We start from the raw sequence: 9,779 nt of genomic DNA, 5'->3' as shown, positions 1-9,779 counted from the left end.
TTCTGATGGTGTACATACTGTGCTTGGTACTGGTGATGCATTGATATAATTAGCTTGGTTCTGGTGCTGTATTTATGTAGCTAACAAGCCTGGCATGGCACCATATCTATACCACTACTATATGTTAAAAGTTGGATAAGACATGCCCTAATATGTAAGTTGCACCCCCAAAAGACCACTCCTATTTTTGCCTAGCTAGTTTTGCCCTCTGAAGGTTGAAATCTCTGCTTGAGTGACCAGACCATACTTCTCAGAAATTAAATTCCAAATTGAGGGATATGGAAGACTTGCCACCACTAATTGGATTCAGGTGCACAGTGCATGCTGCTATTATATTTGGGCCACAGTGTATGGCATTAAAAGCAATTTGTGTCAGTACATAGGGTCTGTATGTGTTGGTAAAGTGAAAAGCTAAAGACATCTGGGCAGAAAACTCTGCAGAGAGATGTCGCAGCTGGGAGAAGTCATCATGGTGGTCTGAACCTCACAGGTGTGGCAAATCAAAGTGCTGATTAGACAGCATGAATATTGCACGGGTGTGCCTTAGACTGCCCACAATAAAAGAGCACTCTGAAATGTGCACAGTTTTGCCTTGCCGGGTGAGGGCGGGGGGGTGGGGGGGTACAGTTAATCAGGTTGTTGATTGTGGCCTGTGGACTGTTGGTCCACTTCTCTTTAATAGCTGTGCGGGTGTGTCAGATTAACAACTCCGTGTTGACTTTTAATCCCAGGGTACAACCCTATGTCCTACCCTGGAAACTTCCACAATCACCCCTTAATTGCCTACCAGAACCCCTTCAGCCAGAGGTTTTGCCTGCCTCTACACCGGCAGGGGATCCCGGCTTGCAGCAGGTTTCAGCTGCTTTCTCCAGGCGGAATGCTCAGCCAATTCCAGGAAGCACCACTAGAGGGCAGTGGTGCACCACAACAGCCACAAGGCTTAGCTATCAGAGGCAGGAGCGCCCTCTTATGAGCTTTAGTAGCTCCAGCAGTGAGGAGGACCTGCAAGTCCTTCTCTAAATGCCTCCTTCACTGCAATACAAAAACTTATGGGAGCCACAACATGGACTGCAGTTGAAGGGTGAAGATCTGTTGGCCATTTGTTCTGTGTGTGTTGCCCTTGTTTGTTCTTCACCAGGATGAACATGGTTTGTTAGGACTCCCCCCCCCCCACTTCAACAACTGTTTGCATCCCAGTTTGTGCCAAGGTTTGAGCATTGTTTGATCCGCTTTCTCAGGTTGAGAGCCTCATGGGACTATGGTTCTCATAATGCTGCTATTTTATATGCTTTTACCTATTGTTTTATACCGTTCCTTGGATTACAAATATACCTCCTATTGGATTACAAATCAGCACGTATGGATTCCAATTAACTCTATTGTTTCCCGTGGGTTACAAGTGACTATGTTTCTAGAGGATTCCAGGAGACTGATGGACTTTTCCTTATGTCAACTGTAAAGCACTTCAAGAAAAGGGACTCAAGTCATGTTTGAGCATATAATGGTGATATTGATTGCACTGATATTTGCATAATGTTTTTGCACTAATTTTACTTTAATGTTTACAGGTTAACCAACGTTCAAGCACTTTTGTGTGTATTCTTCCCCAGGTGCTGCAATGTGAATCTATGCACTTTTTGTGATTTTGAGCTAACTTTTGCACTTAGCCAGATACAGTTGTAAGAAAAGTATGTGAACCCTTTGGAATGATATGGATTTCTGCACAAATTGGTCATAAAATGTGATCTGATCTTCATCTAAGTCACAACAATAGACAATCACAGTCTGCTTAAACTAATCACACACAAAGAATTAAATGTTACCATGTTTTTATTGAACTCACCATGTAAACATTCACAGTGCAGGTGGAAAAAGTATGTGAACCCTTGGATTTAATAACTGGTTGGGCCTCCCTTGGCAGCAATAACTTCAACCGAACGTTTCCTGTAGTTGCAGATCAGACGTGCACAACGGTCAGGAGTAATTCTTGACCATTCCTCTTTACAGAACTGTTTCAGTTCAGCAATATTCTTGGGATGTCTGGTGTGAATCGCTTTCTTGAGGTCATGCCACAGCATCTCAATCGGGTTGAGGTCAGGACTCTGACTGGGCCACTCCAGAAGGCGTATTTTCTTCTGTTTAAGCCATTCTGTTGTTGATTTACTTCTATGCTTTGGGTCGTTGTCCTGTTGCAACACCCATCTTCTGTTGAGCTTTTTTTTCTCCCGACGCAGTGAAATCCTGCGCATGCCCAGTACTATCTTCTACTGGAGCTGGAGGGTGCCGGGGACCTTACCCGGCGCAGGCATGGAGAGACAAGATTAAGCTGATGCCAGGAAGATAGTACTGGGCATGTGCGGGATTTCGCTGCGTCGGGAGAAAAAAAAGCCGCCCAGTGCAGTGAATACTAATGAGCTGGGCGGTACTAGGAGATGGCAGTTGGGGCGTGGCTGGGCACGTAACTGAATGAGGGACAGCCCCTTGGGCACAAAGTAAGGTAATTTGCATATTGATAAAAAAAATGTTTTATAAGTAACGGAAAGTTCTCCTGCAAAATGTCTTGATAAACTTGGGAATTCATTTTTCCTTCGATGATAGCAATCCGTCCAGGCCCTGACGCAGCAAAGCAGCCCCAAACCATGATGCCCCCACCACCATACTTCACAGTTGGGATGAGGTTTTGATGTTTGTGTGCTGTGCCTCTTTTTCTCCACACATAGTGTTGTGTGTTTCTTCCAAACAACTCAACTTTGGTTTCATCTGTCCACAGAATATTTTGCCAGTACTGCTGTGGAACATCCAGGTGCTCTTGTGCAAACTGTAAACGTGCAGCAATGTTTTTTTGGACAGCAGTGGCTTCCTCTATGGTATCCTCCTATGAAATCCATTCTTGTTTAGTGTTTTACGTATCGTAGATTCGCTAACAGGGATGTTAGCATATGCCAGAAACTTTTGTAAGTCTTTAGCTGACACTCTAGGATTCTTCTTCACCTCATTGAGCAGTCTGGGCTGTGCTCTTGCAGTCATCTTTACAGGACGGCCACTCCTAGGGAGAGTAGCAGCAGTGCTGAACCTTCTCCATTTATAGACAATTTGTCTTACCGTGGACTGATAAACAGCAAGGCTTTTGGAGATACTTTTATAACCCTTTCCAGCTTTATGCAAGTCAACAATTCTTAATCATTGGTCTTCTGAGAGCTCTTTTGTGCGAGGCATCATTCACATCAGGCAATGCTTCTTGTGAAAAGCAAACCCAGAACTGGTGTGTGTTTTTTTATAGGGCAGGGCAGCTGTAACCAACACCTCCAATCTCATCTCATTGATTGGACTCCAGTTGGCTGACACCTCACTCCAATTAGCTCTTGGAGATGTCATTAGTCTAGGGGTTCACATACTTTTTCCACCTGCACTGTGAATGTTTACATGGTGTGTTCAATAAAAACATGGTAACATTTTATTCTTTGTGTGTGATTAGTTAAGCAGACTGTGATTGTCTATTGTTGTGACTTAGATGAAGATCAGATCACATTTTTTGACCAATTTGTGCAGAAATCCATATCATTCCAAAGGGTTCACATACTTTTTCTTGCAACTGTAAGTAGCACCTTTCTTCTGTGTGCCTTGCTTTACAGCTCTGTTCTCTTTACACGGACTGCCTCTGCGGACTCCTAATACAAATGGCCTACTCCTGGTGTCATGTATCCTAGGTACCCAGGTAGGACAAGTGGTAAATCCCAAGCAGGTCCAGCAACTACAAGGGTAACCCCGCTGCTTCTTGAATAGCTAGGGGAGCAATATACCTCCCTTACTGTTTGTTATATGTGCCAGGATTGGTAATGGGACTACTAAACCCCCATCCTGGGATGTCTTCCAAGAGTTCCATGGGAATATTATACTATTATACCCTCCACCTGTGATATTGCCAGAAGCGTTTGGAGAAGCTGATACCGACCGCTTCTGTGCCTTTGCCTAAGGTATGGCGCCTCCACCTTTTGGCCATTTAGCTACCCATAGTCACTATAGTGATCATGCTATAAGCCTTCATTTCTGACTTTGGTGCAGGGAAGGGAATACAGGATAAAGCCACCCTTCCATTTGTGGGCATTTCATTACACAATGGTGGGATTACAGAGTAAAGACACCCCCATGCTTCCTTTGGTGTTCACGAACAGAACACTTCAAAGTTAGTCAGTAATGATTGCTTAGTGCAGACCTTTGGTTCACTGGTTATACCGAGAGGGCCGTTAATATGACACCCTACTCATGTGGGCAGGAACCTTAGGGTAACCGTTATATGTTTGTCTTTGTATGTCTTTATATGTACTACATGCAGCACTTTGTATTCAATTGGGCGCACAGAGTAATCTTCTTATCCTAAGCACAAGCAGAGGACGGCTTGACTCAAAGTAAGGGGGAATATAACACAGGGGCGTACATAAAAATCATTGGGCCCCATAGCTAGAATCAGAATTGGGCCCCATAACTCCGTCCATTACCTACCCCTGGGTCCTCCCCTGCCACTCCCATTTGCTAAAAAATAAAGAAATACAATGTATAAATAACCTTTTGAAACCGCTACGGATAAATTTATTTATTTTTATTAGAGGGAACCGCATTCCTTTGCCCACAGGTGCCGCGATTGGCATTGATTGTGGCACCTGAGGGGTTAAATGATGGGGGCAGTGCACTGTCCAGAGACATTTACATCACATGTGACCGATATCAGCCGCTCCTGTTATAATGCTCCAGCGCTGGTATAACCTCCAGAGACATTACATATGTGACTGATATCAGCCGCTCCTCTTATAACGCTCCAGAGCTGATATAAACTCCAGAGACATTACATCATATGTGAGGGATGAGGGCTGGGAAAATTTGAAATGCCACTGATGGGGGAGTCACTGGCAGACATAACTTCTTGCTCTGTATAAAGTATAGGTGAGATAGTGAGTGGGCCGAGGTCTGTGAGGGTCTGGAACAACAGGGGAACACACGATGTGCAGGGGCAGCAGCTTCAGGACTCTCCTAACTTCCCAGTTCCCTCCCACAGTAACTTACCCCATTGCTACTGTGTAGGAGGACTGGTGAGGGTCTGAACTTTATACTGGAGGCACAGTGACACCGGAGGTCAGAAGGTGCAGAGTCTCCATTATCTCCTGCTGCTGCCGCGGCTCCTCTGGCTCCAGCCCCTCCTCACACATGAAGGAATATCACACCGCAGAGAGGAGAGGGGGGGGGGGGCTGTCCGCTCATGTTGGGTTGATGAAGTTTACTTTGGAGAAAAGAACAAGCCCTGCAAGGTACGGTGCTGTCCCTTTCACCGAAGTAAAACTAAATGCAGTCCAGGAGCAGAGAACAGTGGGTGGTGGTAGCTGGGAGCCTTGCAGGCAGGCCGCCCTGACAGTATAGTAACTGCCCTGCTGGTGGCCTGGGCTGCGCTGACACTTCATACAGAATGATAGAGCGGATGGGCCGGCAGTGTTATCAGTGTGCAATGCTACGCTCTCTCACTACTATCATAGGGCCGGCAGTCTGATCAGATAGGGATGGAATGTCCGGCGATAATAAATACATAACTCCAGAGCAGATGTAGGGGGCGGGGCCTTCTATGCACTCCGGGCCCCCCCCTCCCACGGGTCCCATAACAGCTGCGTGGTCTGCCCATATTGGTGGTACGCCACTAACCCCAGAGTTGAGTTACTACACGCCTCTACCCCGCTACTATCTTCTAAGAGCCTTTATACTGTCATCAGATATAATTTACATTATATCCTCCACAAATGTGCATATAAAACTATGTTAAATGCAATGGTTCATGTAATTAGCCTGGTTACCAGCAGGTGGCAGCAACTCATTGACAGGTGCAAGTTGCACTTTAGTGTATCTAAGCTGGAATGGTCTATTCCAGCTTAGCTCCCCCTCTGTGGAGAAGTGGGCTGGACCCACATCCTGCAGCAAGGGTGGAGAAGGAAGTTAGTGAGAATGTAGCCCACCCCCTGCTAGAGGTAGGGTGTGTGTGTGTGTGTGTGTGTGTGTGGAGTTCCCCTGCATAGGGAAGACAGCAAGGACCTAGTCTTGGCTGAGACTTGGCCATATACCCAGTCTATGCACCTTCAGCTCTGCTGGATGAAGAGAGCAGAAACTACAGAGTTCCAGGAAGAAAGCATCCCCTGAGAATCCATCATTTAGATAAGTCCAGAATCCTAGCAGAAGCCTATTCCTCCTCAGCTAGTCTGTCCCCACCCAGCAGAAGTTACAGATAAGTGCAGAAGCTAATTTTGACACAGTTACAGAGCTACCAAACAGACATTTATCCTGCAAGCTCCACATTTAAAGCAGAAGTACTCATTCCTGACAATCATTGCCAAAACCTGCTGGGACCAAGAGACCAAAGCGGTATACTTTTTGAATGCAAGTTATTTCAAGTAAAGCAACGTTTGAACTTCATCTAAAGATCTGGACTTCATTTATTCTGCAAAGTTCCTCTATTACTCCTACTATCACTAGACTCAAGGAGTCCAGACGTACCCAGGTAGGAGACACCGTGACACAATTATCACTATCCTACAGAGACATTATAAGCCATTACACCACTCTGGCATTCCTAATCTGGGACGTGCGTTATAACACCTTGGAAGGGCCCTGGGATAGTACCCTGCGCACCATGCAATTGGAGTCACGACAAATACAGAATATTATCCACCCGTACCTGGCCACTGCACATATGAGTTGTCTTTGTGAAACAGTCCCTTTCACTTTGTCAACATCTCTCCTCTGGAGTTCTTCTTAGGACCTTCATGTCTTCTCAAATATCCAGTGTATGTATTGTGTGTTGCCTGAATATCTTATATTATATTTTAGCACACAAAAAAAACTCATTTTTTTCAAAATAAATAATTATATTGATAAAGTTATAGCTTTTTCTTGCATTAATATGACATGCTGAGGACCTTTCTGTGTCAGCACAGGCAGACTCAGAGATGAGGGAAGAGACAGCCAGAGACAGGGACGCAGGAAGAATGAAAGGGATGCAGAAATTATGGGAAAAAACAAGAGGCCAGAAGAAGCAAGGTAGAGGAGAGCACAGAAAGTAGTACAGAAGGCAGAGAGAGAGAGAAGAAAGTAATGGAAGGAGTATGCTACAGCGTGGCGGTCATCTGAAGAAAGTAAAATAAACCAGACGAATTGTCAGGCAGCCAGGGAGACAGACACAGTCTCGCCGGAAGCATGTCACCACGCGAAGACATGTCTCTCATTCTCCCAGGGCGTCTCTGGCCCTCCGGCGGGACATTCCTCATCCCTCACTGGCCACGAGGGGCAGGGTGTTGCCTCCAGAAGGCGGAGCTAATAAAGGTTCGCGCTTTACGCAAGCACGTCGCTCTGTGGGATCCATTCCGGAACTTGGCACTGCTGGGAGATGGGATGCCGTCATTCCCAGCGCTGAAGTTGGTCTGGGGCCCCAGGACGTCGGAACTCCTAGCGTCAGCTGCTGCCAAGGAACCTCTGTTGTTGTGTCTCCTGACTTGGACATGTGGTGGGAGGCTCCCTCCTCTGCACACTCTCAGCCCTCACCTCTGCTTCCCTGGTCTGAGGGTGGAGATTGGGTGTGACCTAAGCGGTGTCAGGTGATCTGAGGAGGGATATTAAAACCTGGTCTTTTCCCCCACTCACTGCTGATTATTCAGTTGCTTCCCTGGCTCTGGATCTGAAGCTATCTGGTGACTGGTTTCTATGGTTATTGACTGGCTCTGGTTTTAGTTGTCTTCAGGTTCTTGTGCCCTGTCTTACGTTTACTGACACATCTCGTGTTTCCCTATTGCTTCAGTGTCACTGTATTTACTTTGTTTTTTTTTGCCCAACTGCTGGCCAGTGTGCCCAGCCACCAGCCGCCCTGCTACTTGACACCTGGGAAGGGCTCTTTCAAAGTCCACCTTCCTGCTGGAGGCGGGTGAAGAGTACCCCGGCCCTCAAGGGTGTTCAGAGTGTGACGGCTTGCGCAAAGTGTTTGGTACGCTGCACTTGCTGGCTGTTAGTTTGGCTTTACATTACATTACACATATGATCTCACATTCCCATACGTCAGAGCTTTGAGATAGTATCTCAAACTATAGCTGGATAGCCTGTAAAAAGGGTTGCACTGACCTGAAGGATTCTCGTCCACAGTAATGGACCCTAAAGATCCAGCAGAAGAGAACCTCATCTGAAGGTGACTTTGGTCTATGTCTTATGTGATGGGTCATAAACTTATTGATGATGTGTCCTAACAACCAATTCAAAGGTGGCTCCACAGAAGTGAGGGTGGGTCCACAGAATAATTTCCTCTGGTGGGAACTGAAATTGCAGAATCAGTGGTGTGTACAAGATGTTTCCATAACTCCAGCCAACCCTGGCCAGGGCTTACTCAGGTTATTCCCATCCCAACCATGAAAGGTTGAGATGGGAATATAGTACCCCTTTAGGAGTTACAAATTGGTGAATTACCAAGCAGAAGACAATTGGGTGAAGGACGACTGAGAGATATGTAAGAAATACTAATGATGTGAGAAAACTTTTGGAAAAGAGTAAAATAAAAGCTAGCGTGCATCAACCCAAATTATAAAAAGGAGCCTTGAGCAAGATGTACAGAGTAAAGGCAAGATTGAAAGGAAGAGTAGTAGGATCAAAGAGCTCAAGAGTACAAAGAGGAAGCAGAGATATCAGCCTCTGGATGGACATGAAGAAGGATGGACAAATACACAGACTAATACACTGAAGGATGTAGCCGGCATTACATATAAAACAACCATGTGGGAACATCAACAGTACAAAGGGCAGTGTTATCTCCTCTGAAAGTCCGCAGTGCCCTGATCTGGCATAGGAGTTGGGATCGACATGTCCCAATATTTTTCAATTTTTTTTTTTTGGTAAGCATATAAACAAGAAATTTTCATCAGCATTTAACCTGCTAACTGTTGCAGGATTGGTGCTTAGTCCTCGGGTGTGCTTGTTAAATGCCCAGTAATGCACACGTATATCCTGTCTTTAACCAGATAAGTGCCAACCAGTTGATAGATCACCTCGTGTTGTGCCTGTATAGATCATCACCGTGAAATATCTGAATGGAGAACAAGATAATTTGCAGAAAAGTCTGAGTGTATGTTCTCAATACAACCCATTCTTGGCAACCTTGTCTCCTACTGGTTCACACCCATTAATAGACATTGCCAAGTCCAAGATCTCAGATAGATTGATGGTCTTTAAAAAGAGATGTTCAGTAATGCTGATTCCTCCATAAATTGGCCAACACTTCTATATGTTGTTTTATAACTAGACCTGGAAGACATGCAGCTGGATTATGGAGTCATGAAGGCCTAAGGAATGAAATGGTGGACATATCCATGTTTTCTAAGAAGGACAGGTTGGGTTGGACAACATGACACATTGTGTTACTGCAGACTCCAATGGATACCTTCGGCATTGTGAACACACTGGATACTTAGAAGCACCTTCTTTAATTTTCAATTGCTGTTTTTAGGGAAACATGAAGTCCTCGCAACATGGAAGGAGTTCAAGGTGATCCAATCCTGCACCATGCTGTGCATTGTTAGGAGGTAAATGGCTGACCACTGTGCTGTGTTTTTTTTTCTACTTACAAGCTGGCTTCCACTTGTTTGGGCAGTGACATGCAGGAGCTGCAGCCCCCTAAAATCTAGACAAAGGGCTAGGGGGCTGGCAAATGGCTTTATCCTGATTGGCTTGGGAATCCAGGGCTTGAAGGTGACTTCCATCAGTACATCAGC

Source organism: Bufo gargarizans, chromosome 9 (genome assembly GCF_014858855.1).
Source record: "Bufo gargarizans isolate SCDJY-AF-19 chromosome 9, ASM1485885v1, whole genome shotgun sequence".
Classification (NCBI taxonomy): domain Eukaryota; kingdom Metazoa; phylum Chordata; class Amphibia; order Anura; family Bufonidae; genus Bufo; species Bufo gargarizans.
The sequence above is the reverse complement of the archived record's forward strand: the minus strand, read 5'-3'. Positions refer to the sequence as shown.